The following is a 14,381-nucleotide window of genomic DNA, read 5'->3' as shown; positions in this document are numbered from 1 at the left end:
GCAGGTTTAGATACAGTCTAAAGTATAGATCTCAAAGTCTGTGCACAGAATTTAGCAAGGGCCTCGCACCTTCTGATGCATCAGGTAGGTGCACAATAGCATAGCCTAACCCTCTGTACTTTGGTCTATATTGATGCGGGACATAGACAGCCAGCTGATGACCAATCCATTAGTGCAATGGATGGCTGGAAGCATTTGTCTTTGCCTTTGCAATACCACAGAAGCAATGCATGGTCAATGTACAGCAATGACACACCTGTGTGAACAGCCAGGAGACCCCCCCCCCCCCATGTTATGTTACATAGTTACATAGTTAGTACGGTCGAAAAAAGACATATGTCCATCAAGTTCAACCAGGGAATTAAGGGGTAGGGGTGTGGCGCGATATTGGGGAAGGGATGAGATTTTATATTTCTTCATAAGCATTAATCTTATTTTGTCAATTAGGAACATTCAGCACCCACCCGCTATCAAGGCAGCTGCCTATCATGTCATGCCCTACCTGCACAGGTGTGCTGGCTACTCAAATGATCCAATTAAGGAGGCCATTTAGTCAGCAGCAGCAGAAGTCCTGTGCCTGGACGCTCAAACAGCGGCCAGACACAAGCAGAAGCAGAAGCAGCAGAAGCAGCAGCAGCACCACCTTTTGTTTTTTGGCTGCAGCAGCAGCAAGGCCCACAGGGCTGGCTAGCTGGCTAGCCAGCAAGCAGGTAGCAATGAAAGTAGGAATCTTTCTTTTTAACCCTGTAAGGGGGTGGTGCACTGTACCCGAAGATACTGCCATATCGGGTCAATGCATAGGGCGACGGAAGCAAGCTTCGAAATCGGCCCCCGTTCTCAAAAATCCATTTAATATATGGTCCCCAGATAGGGGACGTATCAGATATTAAACTGATAAGAACAGATACTACACTTGATCTTAGCCAAAAGGCCGAGAAGCGATAACCGTGAAAGGGGCGGGCCCAACAAGGTGCCCTTCATGGGCACTATCACTGCTTGCTGTCAGGGAGGCTGCCAGACAATTTTCCATGCACACTCTGGGCTGGGGGGCAGTCAACCACCAGTACACACAGCAGAACCTAAACCCATACCATTATTGCTAAGCAGCAAGACAGGGGCCCATTGCACTCCCACGGGGCCTTTTTAAATGCAATCCATAACCCGGATTTGCCAGGAACCCTTCTTACTCCTCCTACTTGCATGTGACACTGGGCTTAGGATCTGCATAGGAAACACACACACAAGCACACACCTACCTTTGTTGCCTGCAGATGCCTCCTTGGCTGTCCCCAAACGGTATCAAACCAACACCCACGGGAAGCTGTAAGCATAGAGGACATGCCTGCACCCCATTGGACTTACCTGTGTGGGTTAAACCCGGGTTATTTGACAACCTATGGCGGTGATGGTTCTGCTCAGGCAGAGCAGTGCTGATGCTCCTCATAAAGCTGTCGCTGCTGTGAAGGTTCTAGGTGACATCACAAATCCCTATGGTTACATACACAACAAAGCTGGGTTGTTGTTGTTTACACTCTGCAAGGCCTGTGGAAGTGAGTGACATCATAGCACTGTAGTTCTGAGGGTTCTAGATGGATGCAACAATCTCCTGTTGCTTCTATGAAGGCCATAATAGACGACATCACCAAACAGCTCCATAGTCACATACACAGCAAAGGAGAGATGTTGTTTACACCTAGTGATGTCAGTGGTATTGAGTGACATCACAGCACAGTGCTAAGGCTCCTGGGCCTGGACACAGCAGCGGCTGCAATATCTCAACGGAGAATACGTTTATATATATGTGTGTGTGTGCGCGTATATATATATATATATATATATATATATATATATATATATATATTTCTCCGCCGAAATCACTTTTAAACCCATTTCCACCTTTTTTTCCCTTCTCTTCCTCTTACTTTTTTTTCACGTTTTTTTACGTTTTTCTCCTTTTCGCCTCTTTTCTGGGCGTATTATTCTTCTTTTTCTTCTTTTTTTTCGTCTAATGCATACCCCATCAGTGCAGCAATGCTTATTCAATACCGCCAGCAGATGGAGACACTGGGGGATAATTTTCTAAGGATTTATACTGATTTTTCCTGTCTGAATTTGTCGCACAGAAAGTTGCAGGCCAAATATGTGTGACATTTCTGCGACTTTAGCTTCTAGAGCATTTTTACAACATTATACATAGGTGCTGAATACATAAAAAGCGACTGTTCAGCGACAGACAAGTCGCATCGGCTGAAAGTAGGCCAGAATGTCAGTCCATGTTGGAGCAGGTTTAGATACAGTCTAAAGTATAGATCTCAAAGTCTGTGCACAGAATTTAGCAAGGGCCTCGCACCTTCTGATGCATCAGGTAGGTGCACAATAGCATAGCCTAACCCTCTGTACTTTGGTCTATATTGATGCGGGACATAGACAGCCAGCTGATGACCAATCCATTAGTGCAATGGATGGCTGGAAGCATTTGTCTTTGCCTTTGCAATACCACAGAAGCAATGCATGGTCAATGTACAGCAATGACACACCTGTGTGAACAGCCAGGAGACCCCCCCCCCCCCCCCATGTTATGTTACATAGTTACATAGTTAGTACGGTCGAAAAAAGACATATGTCCATCAAGTTCAACCAGGGAATTAAGGGGTAGGGGTGTGGCGCGATATTGGGGAAGGGATGAGATTTTATATTTCTTCATAAGCATTAATCTTATTTTGTCAATTAGGAACATTCAGCACCCACCCGCTATCAAGGCAGCTGCCTATCATGTCATGCCCTACCTGCACAGGTGTGCTGGCTACTCAAATGATCCAATTAAGGAGGCCATTTAGTCAGCAGCAGCAGAAGTCCTGTGCCTGGACGCTCCAACAGCGGCCAGACACAAGCAGAAGCAGAAGCAGCAGAAGCAGCAGCAGCACCACCTTTTGTTTTTTGGCTGCAGCAGCAGCAAGGCCCACAGGGCTGGCTAGCTGGCTAGCCAGCAAGCAGGTAGCAATGAAAGTAGGAATCTTTCTTTTTAACCCTGTAAGGGGGTGGTGCACTGTACCCGAAGATACTGCCATATCGGGTCAATGCATAGGGCGACGGAAGCAAGCTTCGAAATCGGCCCCCGTTCTCAAAAATCCATTTAATATATGGTCCCCAGATAGGGGACGTATCAGATATTAAACTGATAAGAACAGATACTACACTTGATCTTAGCCAAAAGGCCGAGAAGCGATAACCGTGAAAGGGGCGGGCCCAACAAGGTGCCCTTCATGGGCACTATCACTGCTTGCTGTCAGGGAGGCTGCCAGACAATTTTCCATGCACACTCTGGGCTGGGGGGCAGTCAACCACCAGTACACACAGCAGAACCTAAACCCATACCATTATTGCTAAGCAGCAAGACAGGGGCCCATTGCACTCCCACGGGGCCTTTTTAAATGCAATCCATAACCCGGATTTGCCAGGAACCCTTCTTACTCCTCCTACTTGCATGTGACACTGGGCTTAGGATCTGCATAGGAAACACACACACAAGCACACACCTACCTTTGTTGCCTGCAGATGCCTCCTTGGCTGTCCCCAAACGGTATCAAACCAACACCCACGGGAAGCTGTAAGCATAGAGGACATGCCTGCACCCCATTGGACTTACCTGTGTGGGTTAAACCCGGGTTATTTGACAACCTATGGCGGTGATGGTTCTGCTCAGGCAGAGCAGTGCTGATGCTCCTCATAAAGCTGTCGCTGCTGTGAAGGTTCTAGGTGACATCACAAATCCCTATGGTTACATACACAACAAAGCTGGGTTGTTGTTGTTTACACTCTGCAAGGCCTGTGGAAGTGAGTGACATCATAGCACTGTAGTTCTGAGGGTTCTAGATGGATGCAACAATCTCCTGTTGCTTCTATGAAGGCCATAATAGACGACATCACCAAACAGCTCCATAGTCACATACACAGCAAAGGAGAGATGTTGTTTACACCTAGTGATGTCAGTGGTATTGAGTGACATCACAGCACAGTGCTAAGGCTCCTGGGCCTGGACACAGCAGCGGCTGCAATATCTCAACGGAGAATACGTTTATATATATATGTGTGTGTGTGCGCGTATATATATATATATATATTTCTCCGCCGAAATCACTTTTAAACCCATTTCCACCTTTTTTTCCCTTCTCTTCCTCTTACTTTTTTTTCACGTTTTTTTACGTTTTTCTCCTTTTCGCCTCTTTTCTGGGCGTATTATTCTTCTTTTTCTTCTTTTTTTTCGTCTAATGCATACCCCATCAGTGCAGCAATGCTTATTCAATACCGCCAGCAGATGGAGACACTGGGGGATAATTTTCTAAGGATTTATACTGATTTTTCCTGTCTGAATTTGTCGCACAGAAAGTTGCAGGCCAAATATGTGTGACATTTCTGCGACTTTAGCTTCTAGAGCATTTTTACAACATTATACATAGGTGCTGAATACATAAAAAGCGACTGTTCAGCGACAGACAAGTCGCATCGGCTGAAAGTAGGCCAGAATGTCAGTCCATGTTGGAGCAGGTTTAGATACAGTCTAAAGTATAGATCTCAAAGTCTGTGCACAGAATTTAGCAAGGGCCTCGCACCTTCTGATGCATCAGGTAGGTGCACAATAGCATAGCCTAACCCTCTGTACTTTGGTCTATATTGATGCGGGACATAGACAGCCAGCTGATGACCAATCCATTAGTGCAATGGATGGCTGGAAGCATTTGTCTTTGCCTTTGCAATACCACAGAAGCAATGCATGGTCAATGTACAGCAATGACACACCTGTGTGAACAGCCAGGAGACCCCCCCCCCCCCCATGTTATGTTACATAGTTACATAGTTAGTACGGTCGAAAAAAGACATATGTCCATCAAGTTCAACCAGGGAATTAAGGGGTAGGGGTGTGGCGCGATATTGGGGAGGGGATGAGATTTTATATTTCTTCATAAGCATTAATCTTATTTTGTCAATTAGGAACATTCAGCACCCACCCGCTATCAAGGCAGCTGCCTATCATGTCATGCCCTACCTGCACAGGTGTGCTGGCTACTCAAATGATCCAATTAAGGAGGCCATTTAGTCAGCAGCAGCAGAAGTCCTGTGCCTGGACGCTCCAACAGCGGCCAGACACAAGCAGAAGCAGAAGCAGAAGCAGCAGCAGCACCACCTTTTGTTTTTTGGCTGCAGCAGCAGCAAGGCCCACAGGGCTGGCTAGCTGGCTAGCCAGCAAGCAGGTAGCAATGAAAGTAGGAATCTTTCTTTTTAACCCTGTAAGGGGGTGGTGCACTGTACCCGAAGATACTGCCATATCGGGTCAATGCATAGGGCGACGGAAGCAAGCTTCGAAATCGGCCCCCGTTCTCAAAAATCCATTTAATATATGGTCCCCAGATAGGGGACGTATCAGATATTAAACTGATAAGAACAGATTTTTTTTATCTAAAGCCGAGGAACGTGCTTTCGATTCACCCAAAGTGCAAGAAAAAGTGCAAACGTGTTACACTAAAAAAAACGTGCACAAAGGATGCGGTCTATCGCAAGCCCTTCTCCGATAGGAGAGAGGCCCCCCAACAAACCTTACCCTTCGCCTCCGGACCAAAAGGTACCTGCGAGGTTCCAGGTTCGATGTCCCTTTTCGCCGAAGCTACTAGGAGACCACAAATGCTCCCGGCATCCCCCTTGGCGTTAGCCAAGGTATCTGCCCGCAGAGCCGATTACGGTAGGTACCCTGCGAAGCAGGAGTACCCGGGGTGTTTGCAGGGAGGTGCGGAACCTAATGGCCACACACACCTCCCCTAGACCGCCAGGAGGGACACCCAGAAGGGCTACCGCATCCTGACAAATCCTGTGAACACACAACACGCAAAAAGTGACACAGTGAGACAAAAAATAAATAAATAAGTGAATGTGTGCAGATATACTGCCCGGACATCCGGCCGTATCTATAAAAATTTCTCTGATCCTAGCCAGAAGGCCGGGAATCAAGAGGTGAGTGCCACAAGGTGAAGAGATTATGGTGCCCGTGCTTCAACTCAGTGAGCCTATTCTCCCAGTGAGTTTCGGCACCTCGGGGTCACCACTCCCCGAGGCACAAAAGTACCTCGGCTCTAGACCCTCTCAGCCTCATGGCGAGACCCGGAGGGAACAGGTCACATCGGGGCAGCCGTCGAGCTGATTCCTCAGAACCAGCCCCGGAAAGCCCTGGTACACCTGCATCCTCCATGCAGCACCCATCCCCACCAGCATGAAAACTGATAAGAACAGATACTACACTTGATCTTAGCCAAAAGGCCGAGAAGCGATAACCGTGAAAGGGGCGGGCCCAACAAGGTGCCCTTCATGGGCACTATCACTGCTTGCTGTCAGGGAGGCTGCCAGACAATTTTCCATGCACACTCTGGGCTGGGGGGCAGTCAACCACCAGTACACACAGCAGAACCTAAACCCATACCATTATTGCTAAGCAGCAAGACAGGGGCCCATTGCACTCCCACGGGGCCTTTTTAAATGCAATCCATAACCCGGATTTGCCAGGAACCCTTCTTACTCCTCCTACTTGCATGTGACACTGGGCTTAGGATCTGCATAGGAAACACACACACAAGCACACACCTACCTTTGTTGCCTGCAGATGCCTCCTTGGCTGTCCCCAAACGGTATCAAACCAACACCCACGGGAAGCTGTAAGCATAGAGGACATGCCTGCACCCCATTGGACTTACCTGTGTGGGTTAAACCCGGGTTATTTGACAACCTATGGCGGTGATGGTTCTGCTCAGGCAGAGCAGTGCTGATGCTCCTCATAAAGCTGTCGCTGCTGTGAAGGTTCTAGGTGACATCACAAATCCCTATGGTTACATACACAACAAAGCTGGGTTGTTGTTGTTTACACTCTGCAAGGCCTGTGGAAGTGAGTGACATCATAGCACTGTAGTTCTGAGGGTTCTAGATGGATGCAACAATCTCCTGTTGCTTCTATGAAGGCCATAATAGACGACATCACCAAAGAGCTCCATAGTCACATACACAGCAAAGGAGAGATGTTGTTTACACCTAGTGATGTCAGTGGTATTGAGTGACATCACAGCACAGTGCTAAGGCTCCTGGGCCTGGACACAGCAGCGGCTGCAATATCTCAACGGAGAATACGTTTATATATATGTGTGTGTGTGCGCGTATATATATATATATATATATATATATATATATATATATATATATAGATATATATATATTTCTCCGCCGAAATCACTTTTAAACCCATTTCCACCTTTTTTTCCCTTCTCTTCCTCTTACTTTTTTTTCACGTTTTTTTTACGTTTTTCTCCTTTTCGCCTCTTTTCTGGGCGTATTATTCTTCTTTTTCTTCTTTTTTTTCGTCTAATGCATACCCCATCAGTGCAGCAATGCTTATTCAATACCGCCAGCAGATGGAGACACTGGGGGATAATTTTCTAAGGATTTATACTGATTTTTCCTGTCTGAATTTGTCGCACAGAAAGTTGCAGGCCAAATATGTGTGACATTTCTGCGACTTTAGCTTCTAGAGCATTTTTACAACATTATACATAGGTGCTGAATACATAAAAAGCGACTGTTCAGCGACAGACAAGTCGCATCGGCTGAAAGTAGGCCAGAATGTCAGTCCATGTTGGAGCAGGTTTAGATACAGTCTAAAGTATAGATCTCAAAGTCTGTGCACAGAATTTAGCAAGGGCCTCGCACCTTCTGATGCATCAGGTAGGTGCACAATAGCATAGCCTAACCCTCTGTACTTTGGTCTATATTGATGCGGGACATAGACAGCCAGCTGATGACCAATCCATTAGTGCAATGGATGGCTGGAAGCATTTGTCTTTGCCTTTGCAATACCACAGAAGCAATGCATGGTCAATGTACAGCAATGACACACCTGTGTGAACAGCCAGGAGACCCCCCCCCCCCATGTTATGTTACATAGTTACATAGTTAGTACGGTCGAAAAAAGACATATGTCCATCAAGTTCAACCAGGGAATTAAGGGGTAGGGGTGTGGCGCGATATTGGGGAAGGGATGAGATTTTATATTTCTTCATAAGCATTAATCTTATTTTGTCAATTAGGAACATTCAGCACCCACCCGCTATCAAGGCAGCTGCCTATCATGTCATGCCCTACCTGCACAGGTGTGCTGGCTACTCAAATGATCCAATTAAGGAGGCCATTTAGTCAGCAGCAGCAGAAGTCCTGTGCCTGGACGCTCCAACAGCGGCCAGACACAAGCAGAAGCAGAAGCAGCAGAAGCAGCAGCAGCACCACCTTTTGTTTTTTGGCTGCAGCAGCAGCAAGGCCCACAGGGCTGGCTAGCTGGCTAGCCAGCAAGCAGGTAGCAATGAAAGTAGGAATCTTTCTTTTTAACCCTGTAAGGGGGTGGTGCACTGTACCCGAAGATACTGCCATATCGGGTCAATGCATAGGGCGACGGAAGCAAGCTTCGAAATCGGCCCCCGTTCTCAAAAATCCATTTAATATATGGTCCCCAGATAGGGGACGTATCAGATATTAAACTGATAAGAACAGATACTACACTTGATCTTAGCCAAAAGGCCGAGAAGCGATAACCGTGAAAGGGGCGGGCCCAACAAGGTGCCCTTCATGGGCACTATCACTGCTTGCTGTCAGGGAGGCTGCCAGACAATTTTCCATGCACACTCTGGGCTGGGGGGCAGTCAACCACCAGTACACACAGCAGAACCTAAACCCATACCATTATTGCTAAGCAGCAAGACAGGGGCCCATTGCACTCCCACGGGGCCTTTTTAAATGCAATCCATAACCCGGATTTGCCAGGAACCCTTCTTACTCCTCCTACTTGCATGTGACACTGGGCTTAGGATCTGCATAGGAAACACACACACAAGCACACACCTACCTTTGTTGCCTGCAGATGCCTCCTTGGCTGTCCCCAAACGGTATCAAACCAACACCCACGGGAAGCTGTAAGCATAGAGGACATGCCTGCACCCCATTGGACTTACCTGTGTGGGTTAAACCCGGGTTATTTGACAACCTATGGCGGTGATGGTTCTGCTCAGGCAGAGCAGTGCTGATGCTCCTCATAAAGCTGTCGCTGCTGTGAAGGTTCTAGGTGACATCACAAATCCCTATGGTTACATACACAACAAAGCTGGGTTGTTGTTGTTTACACTCTGCAAGGCCTGTGGAAGTGAGTGACATCATAGCACTGTAGTTCTGAGGGTTCTAGATGGATGCAACAATCTCCTGTTGCTTCTATGAAGGCCATAATAGACGACATCACCAAACAGCTCCATAGTCACATACACAGCAAAGGAGAGATGTTGTTTACACCTAGTGATGTCAGTGGTATTGAGTGACATCACAGCACAGTGCTAAGGCTCCTGGGCCTGGACACAGCAGCGGCTGCAATATCTCAACGGAGAATACGTTTATATATATGTGTGTGTGTGCGCGTATATATATATATATATATATATATATATATATATATATATATATATATATATATATATATTTCTCCGCCGAAATCACTTTTAAACCCATTTCCACCTTTTTTTCCCTTCTCTTCCTCTTACTTTTTTTTCACGTTTTTTTTACGTTTTTCTCCTTTTCGCCTCTTTTCTGGGCGTATTATTCTTCTTTTTCTTCTTTTTTTTCGTCTAATGCATACCCCATCAGTGCAGCAATGCTTATTCAATACCGCCAGCAGATGGAGACACTGGGGGATAATTTTCTAAGGATTTATACTGATTTTTCCTGTCTGAATTTGTCGCACAGAAAGTTGCAGGCCAAATATGTGTGACATTTCTGCGACTTTAGCTTCTAGAGCATTTTTACAACATTATACATAGGTGCTGAATACATAAAAAGCGACTGTTCAGCGACAGACAAGTCGCATCGGCTGAAAGTAGGCCAGAATGTCAGTCCATGTTGGAGCAGGTTTAGATACAGTCTAAAGTATAGATCTCAAAATCTGTGCACAGAATTTAGCAAGGGCCTCGCACCTTCTGATGCATCAGGTAGGTGCACAATAGCATAGCCTAACCCTCTGTACTTTGGTCTATATTGATGCGGGACATAGATAGCCAGCTGATGACCAATCCATTAGTGCAATGGATGGCTGGAAGCATTTGTCTTTGCCTTTGCAATACCACAGAAGCAATGCATGGTCAATGTACAGCAATGACACACCTGTGTGAACAGCCAGGAGACCCCCCCCCCCATGTTATGTTACATAGTTACATAGTTAGTACGGTCGAAAAAAGACATATGTCCATCAAGTTCAACCAGGGAATTAAGGGGTAGGGGTGTGGCGCGATATTGGGGAAGGGATGAGATTTTATATTTCTTCATAAGCATTAATCTTATTTTGTCAATTAGGAACATTCAGCACCCACCCGCTATCAAGGCAGCTGCCTATCATGTCATGCCCTACCTGCACAGGTGTGCTGGCTACTCAAATGATCCAATTAAGGAGGCCATTTAGTCAGCAGCAGCAGAAGTCCTGTGCCTGGACGCTCCAACAGCGGCCAGACACAAGCAGAAGCAGAAGCAGAAGCAGCAGAAGCAGCAGCAGCACCACCTTTTGTTTTTTGGCTGCAGCAGCAGCAAGGCCCACAGGGCTGGCTAGCTGGCTAGCCAGCAAGCAGGTAGCAATGAAAGTAGGAATCTTTCTTTTTAACCCTGTAAGGGGTGGTGCACTGTACCTGAAGATACTGCCATATCGGGTCAATGCATAGGGCGACGGAAGCAAGCTTCGAAATCGGCCCCCGTTCTCAAAAATCCATTTAATATATGGTCCCCAGATAGGGGACGTATCAGATATTAAACTGATAAGAACAGATACTACACTTGATCTTAGCCAAAGGCCGAGAAGCGATAACCGTGAAAGGGGCGGGCCCAACAAGGTGCCCTTCATGGGCACTATCACTGCTTGCTGTCAGGGAGGCTGCCAGACAATTTTCCATGCACACTCTGGGCTGGGGGGCAGTCAACCACCAGTACACACAGCAGAACCTAAACCCATACCATTATTGCTAAGCAGCAAGACAGGGGCCCATTGCACTCCCACGGGGCCTTTTTAAATGCAATCCATAACCCGGATTTGCCAGGAACCCTTCTTACTCCTCCTACTTGCATGTGACACTGGGCTTAGGATCTGCATAGGAAACACACACACAAGCACACACCTACCTTTGTTGCCTGCAGATGCCTCCTTGGCTGTCCCCAAACGGTATCAAACCAACACCCACGGGAAGCTTGTAAGCATAGAGGACATGCCTGCACCCCATTGGACTTACCTGTGTGGGTTAAACCCGGGTTATTTGACAACCTATGGCGGTGATGGTTCTGCTCAGGCAGAGCAGTGCTGATGCTCCTCATAAAGCTGTCGCTGCTGTGAAGGTTCTAGGTGACATCACAAATCCCTATGGTTACATACACAACAAAGCTGGGTTGTTGTTGTTTACACTCTGCAAGGCCTGTGGAAGTGAGTGACATCATAGCACTGTAGTTCTGAGGGGTTCTAGATGGATGCAACAATCTCCTGTTGCTTCTATGAAGGCCATAATAGACGACATCACCAAACAGCTCCATAGTCACATACACAGCAAAGGAGAGATGTTGTTTACACTTAGTGATGTCAGTGGTATTGAGTGACATCACAGCACAGTGCTAAGGCTCCTGGGCCTGGACACAGCAGCGGCTGCAATATCTCAACGGAGAATACGTTTATATATATGTGTGTGTGTGCGCGTATATATATATATATATATATATATATATATATATATATATATATTTCTCCGCCGAAATCACTTTTAAACCCATTTCCACCTTTTTTTCCCTTCTCTTCCTCTTACTTTTTTTTCACGTTTTTTTACGTTTTTCTCCTTTTCGCCTCTTTTCTGGGCGTATTATTCTTCTTTTTCTTCTTTTTTTTCGTCTAATGCATACCCCATCAGTGCAGCAATGCTTATTCAATACCGCCAGCAGATGGAGACACTGGGGGATAATTTTCTAAGGATTTATACTGATTTTTCCTGTCTGAATTTGTCGCACAGAAAGTTGCAGGCCAAATATGTGTGACATTTCTGCGACTTTAGCTTCTAGAGCATTTTTACAACATTATACATAGGTGCTGAATACATAAAAAGCGACTGTTCAGCGACAGACAAGTCGCATCGGCTGAAAGTAGGCCAGAATGTCAGTCCATGTTGGAGCAGGTTTACATACAGTCTAAAGTATAGATCTCAAAGTCTGTGCACAGAATTTAGCAAGGGCCTCGCACCTTCTGATGCATCAGTAGGTGCACAATAGGCATAGCCTAACCCTCTGTACTTTGGTCTATATTGATGCGGGACATAGACAGCCAGCTGATGACCAATCCATTAGTGCAATGGATGGCTGGAAGCATTTGTCTTTGCCTTTGCAATACCACAGAAGCAATGCATGGTCAATGTACAGCAATGACACACCTGTGTGAACAGCCAGGAGACCCCCCCCCCCCCCCCATGTTATGTTACATAGTTACATAGTTAGTACGGTCGAAAAAAGACATATGTCCATCAAGTTCAACCAGGGAATTAAGGGGTAGGGGTGTGGCGCGATATTGGGGAAGGGATGAGATTTTATATTTCTTCATAAGCATTAATCTTATTTTGTCAATTAGGAACATTCAGCACCCACCCGCTATCAAGGCAGCTGCCTATCATGTCATGCCCTACCTGCACAGGTGTGCTGGCTACTCAAATGATCCAATTAAGGAGGCCGTTTAGTCAGCAGCAGCAGAAGTCCTGTGCCTGGACGCTCCAACAGCGGCCAGACACAAGCAGAAGCAGAAGCAGCAGAAGCAGCAGCAGCACCACCTTTTGTTTTTTGGCTGCAGCAGCAGCAAGGCCCACAGGGCTGGCTAGCTGGCTAGCCAGCAAGCAGGTAGCAATGAAAGTAGGAATCTTTCTTTTTAACCCTGTAAGGGGGTGGTGCACTGTACCCGAAGATACTGCCATATCGGGTCAATGCATAGGGCGACGGAAGCAAGCTTCGAAATCGGCCCCCGTTCTCAAAAATCCATTTAATATATGGTCCCCAGATAGGGGACGTATCAGATATTAAACTGATAAGAACAGGTACTACACTTGATCTTAGCCAAAAGGCCGAGAAGCGATAACCGTGAAAGGGGCGGGCCCAACAAGGTGCCCTTCATGGGCACTATCACTGCTTGCTGTCAGGGAGGCTGCCAGACAATTTTCCATGCACACTCTGGGCTGGGGGGCAGTCAACCACCAGTACACACAGCAGAACCTAAACCCATACCATTATTGCTAAGCAGCAAGACAGGGGCCCATTGCACTCCCACGGGGCCTTTTTAAATGCAATCCATAACCCGGATTTGCCAGGAACCCTTCTTACTCCTCCTACTTGCATGTGACACTGGGCTTAGGATCTGCATAGGAAACACACACACAAGCACACACCTACCTTTGTTGCCTGCAGATGCCTCCTTGGCTGTCCCCAAACGGTATCAAACCAACACCCACGGGAAGCTGTAAGCATAGAGGACATGCCTGCACCCCATTGGACTTACCTGTGTGGGTTAAACCCGGGTTATTTGACAACCTATGGCGGTGATGGTTCTGCTCAGGCAGAGCAGTGCTGATGCTCCTCATAAAGCTGTCGCTGCTGTGAAGGTTCTAGGTGACATCACAAATCCCTATGGTTACATACACAACAAAGCTGGGTTGTTGTTGTTTACACTCTGCAAGGCCTGTGGAAGTGAGTGACATCATAGCACTGTAGTTCTGAGGGTTCTAGATGGATGCAACAATCTCCTGTTGCTTCTATGAAGGCCATAATAGACGACATCACCAAACAGCTCCATAGTCACATACACAGCAAAGGAGAGATGTTGTTTACACCTAGTGATGTCAGTGGTATTGAGTGACATCACAGCACAGTGCTAAGGCTCCTGGGCCTGGACACAGCAGCGGCTGCAATATCTCAACGGAGAATACGTTTATATATATGTGTGTGTGTGCGCGTATATATATATATATATATATATATATATATATTTCTCCGCCGAAATCACTTTTAAACCCATTTCCACCTTTTTTTCCCTTCTCTTCCTCTTACTTTTTTTTCACGTTTTTTTACGTTTTTCTCCTTTTCGCCTCTTTTCTGGGCGTATTATTCTTCTTTTTCTTCTTTTTTTTCGTCTAATGCATACCCCATCAGTGCAGCAATGCTTATTCAATACCGCCAGCAGATGGAGACACTGGGGGATAATTTTCTAAGGATTTATACTGATTTTTCCTGTCTGAATTTGTCGCACAGAAAGTTGCAGGCCA

The 14,381-nt window shown here is 46.5% G+C and overlaps 5 non-coding genes and 2 pseudogenes across 5 annotated transcripts; all 7 read right to left on the bottom strand.

Moving 5' to 3' along the window:
* Positions 1-752: 752 nt before the first annotated feature.
* LOC130347537 (U2 spliceosomal RNA) lies at positions 753-943 on the bottom strand. The gene has a single exon (XR_008885452.1). It is a non-coding gene; the product is annotated as a U2 spliceosomal RNA (small nuclear RNA).
* A 2,093-nt stretch (positions 944-3,036) lies between these two features.
* On the bottom strand, positions 3,037-3,227 carry LOC130347536 (U2 spliceosomal RNA). The gene has a single exon (XR_008885451.1). It is a non-coding gene; the product is annotated as a U2 spliceosomal RNA (small nuclear RNA).
* Positions 3,228-5,291: 2,064 nt separating this feature from the next.
* On the bottom strand, positions 5,292-5,472 carry LOC130347519 (U2 spliceosomal RNA; annotated as a pseudogene).
* Positions 5,473-6,158: 686 nt separating this feature from the next.
* LOC130347523 (U2 spliceosomal RNA) lies at positions 6,159-6,318 on the bottom strand (annotated as a pseudogene).
* Positions 6,319-8,422: 2,104 nt separating this feature from the next.
* On the bottom strand, positions 8,423-8,613 carry LOC130347534 (U2 spliceosomal RNA). Its single transcript, XR_008885449.1, has one exon. It is a non-coding gene; the product is annotated as a U2 spliceosomal RNA (small nuclear RNA).
* A 2,110-nt stretch (positions 8,614-10,723) lies between these two features.
* On the bottom strand, positions 10,724-10,913 carry LOC130347516 (U2 spliceosomal RNA). Its single transcript, XR_008885436.1, has one exon. It is a non-coding gene; the product is annotated as a U2 spliceosomal RNA (small nuclear RNA).
* Positions 10,914-13,008: 2,095 nt separating this feature from the next.
* Positions 13,009-13,199, bottom strand: LOC130347576 (U2 spliceosomal RNA). Its single transcript, XR_008885487.1, has one exon. It is a non-coding gene; the product is annotated as a U2 spliceosomal RNA (small nuclear RNA).
* Positions 13,200-14,381: the final 1,182 nt, after the last annotated feature.

Source organism: Hyla sarda, unplaced genomic scaffold, assembly GCF_029499605.1.
Source record: "Hyla sarda isolate aHylSar1 unplaced genomic scaffold, aHylSar1.hap1 scaffold_841, whole genome shotgun sequence".
Taxonomy (NCBI): Eukaryota; Metazoa; Chordata; class Amphibia; order Anura; family Hylidae; genus Hyla; species Hyla sarda.
Note: the sequence above shows the minus strand (reverse complement) of the source record. Positions and strands in the feature narration are given on the sequence as shown.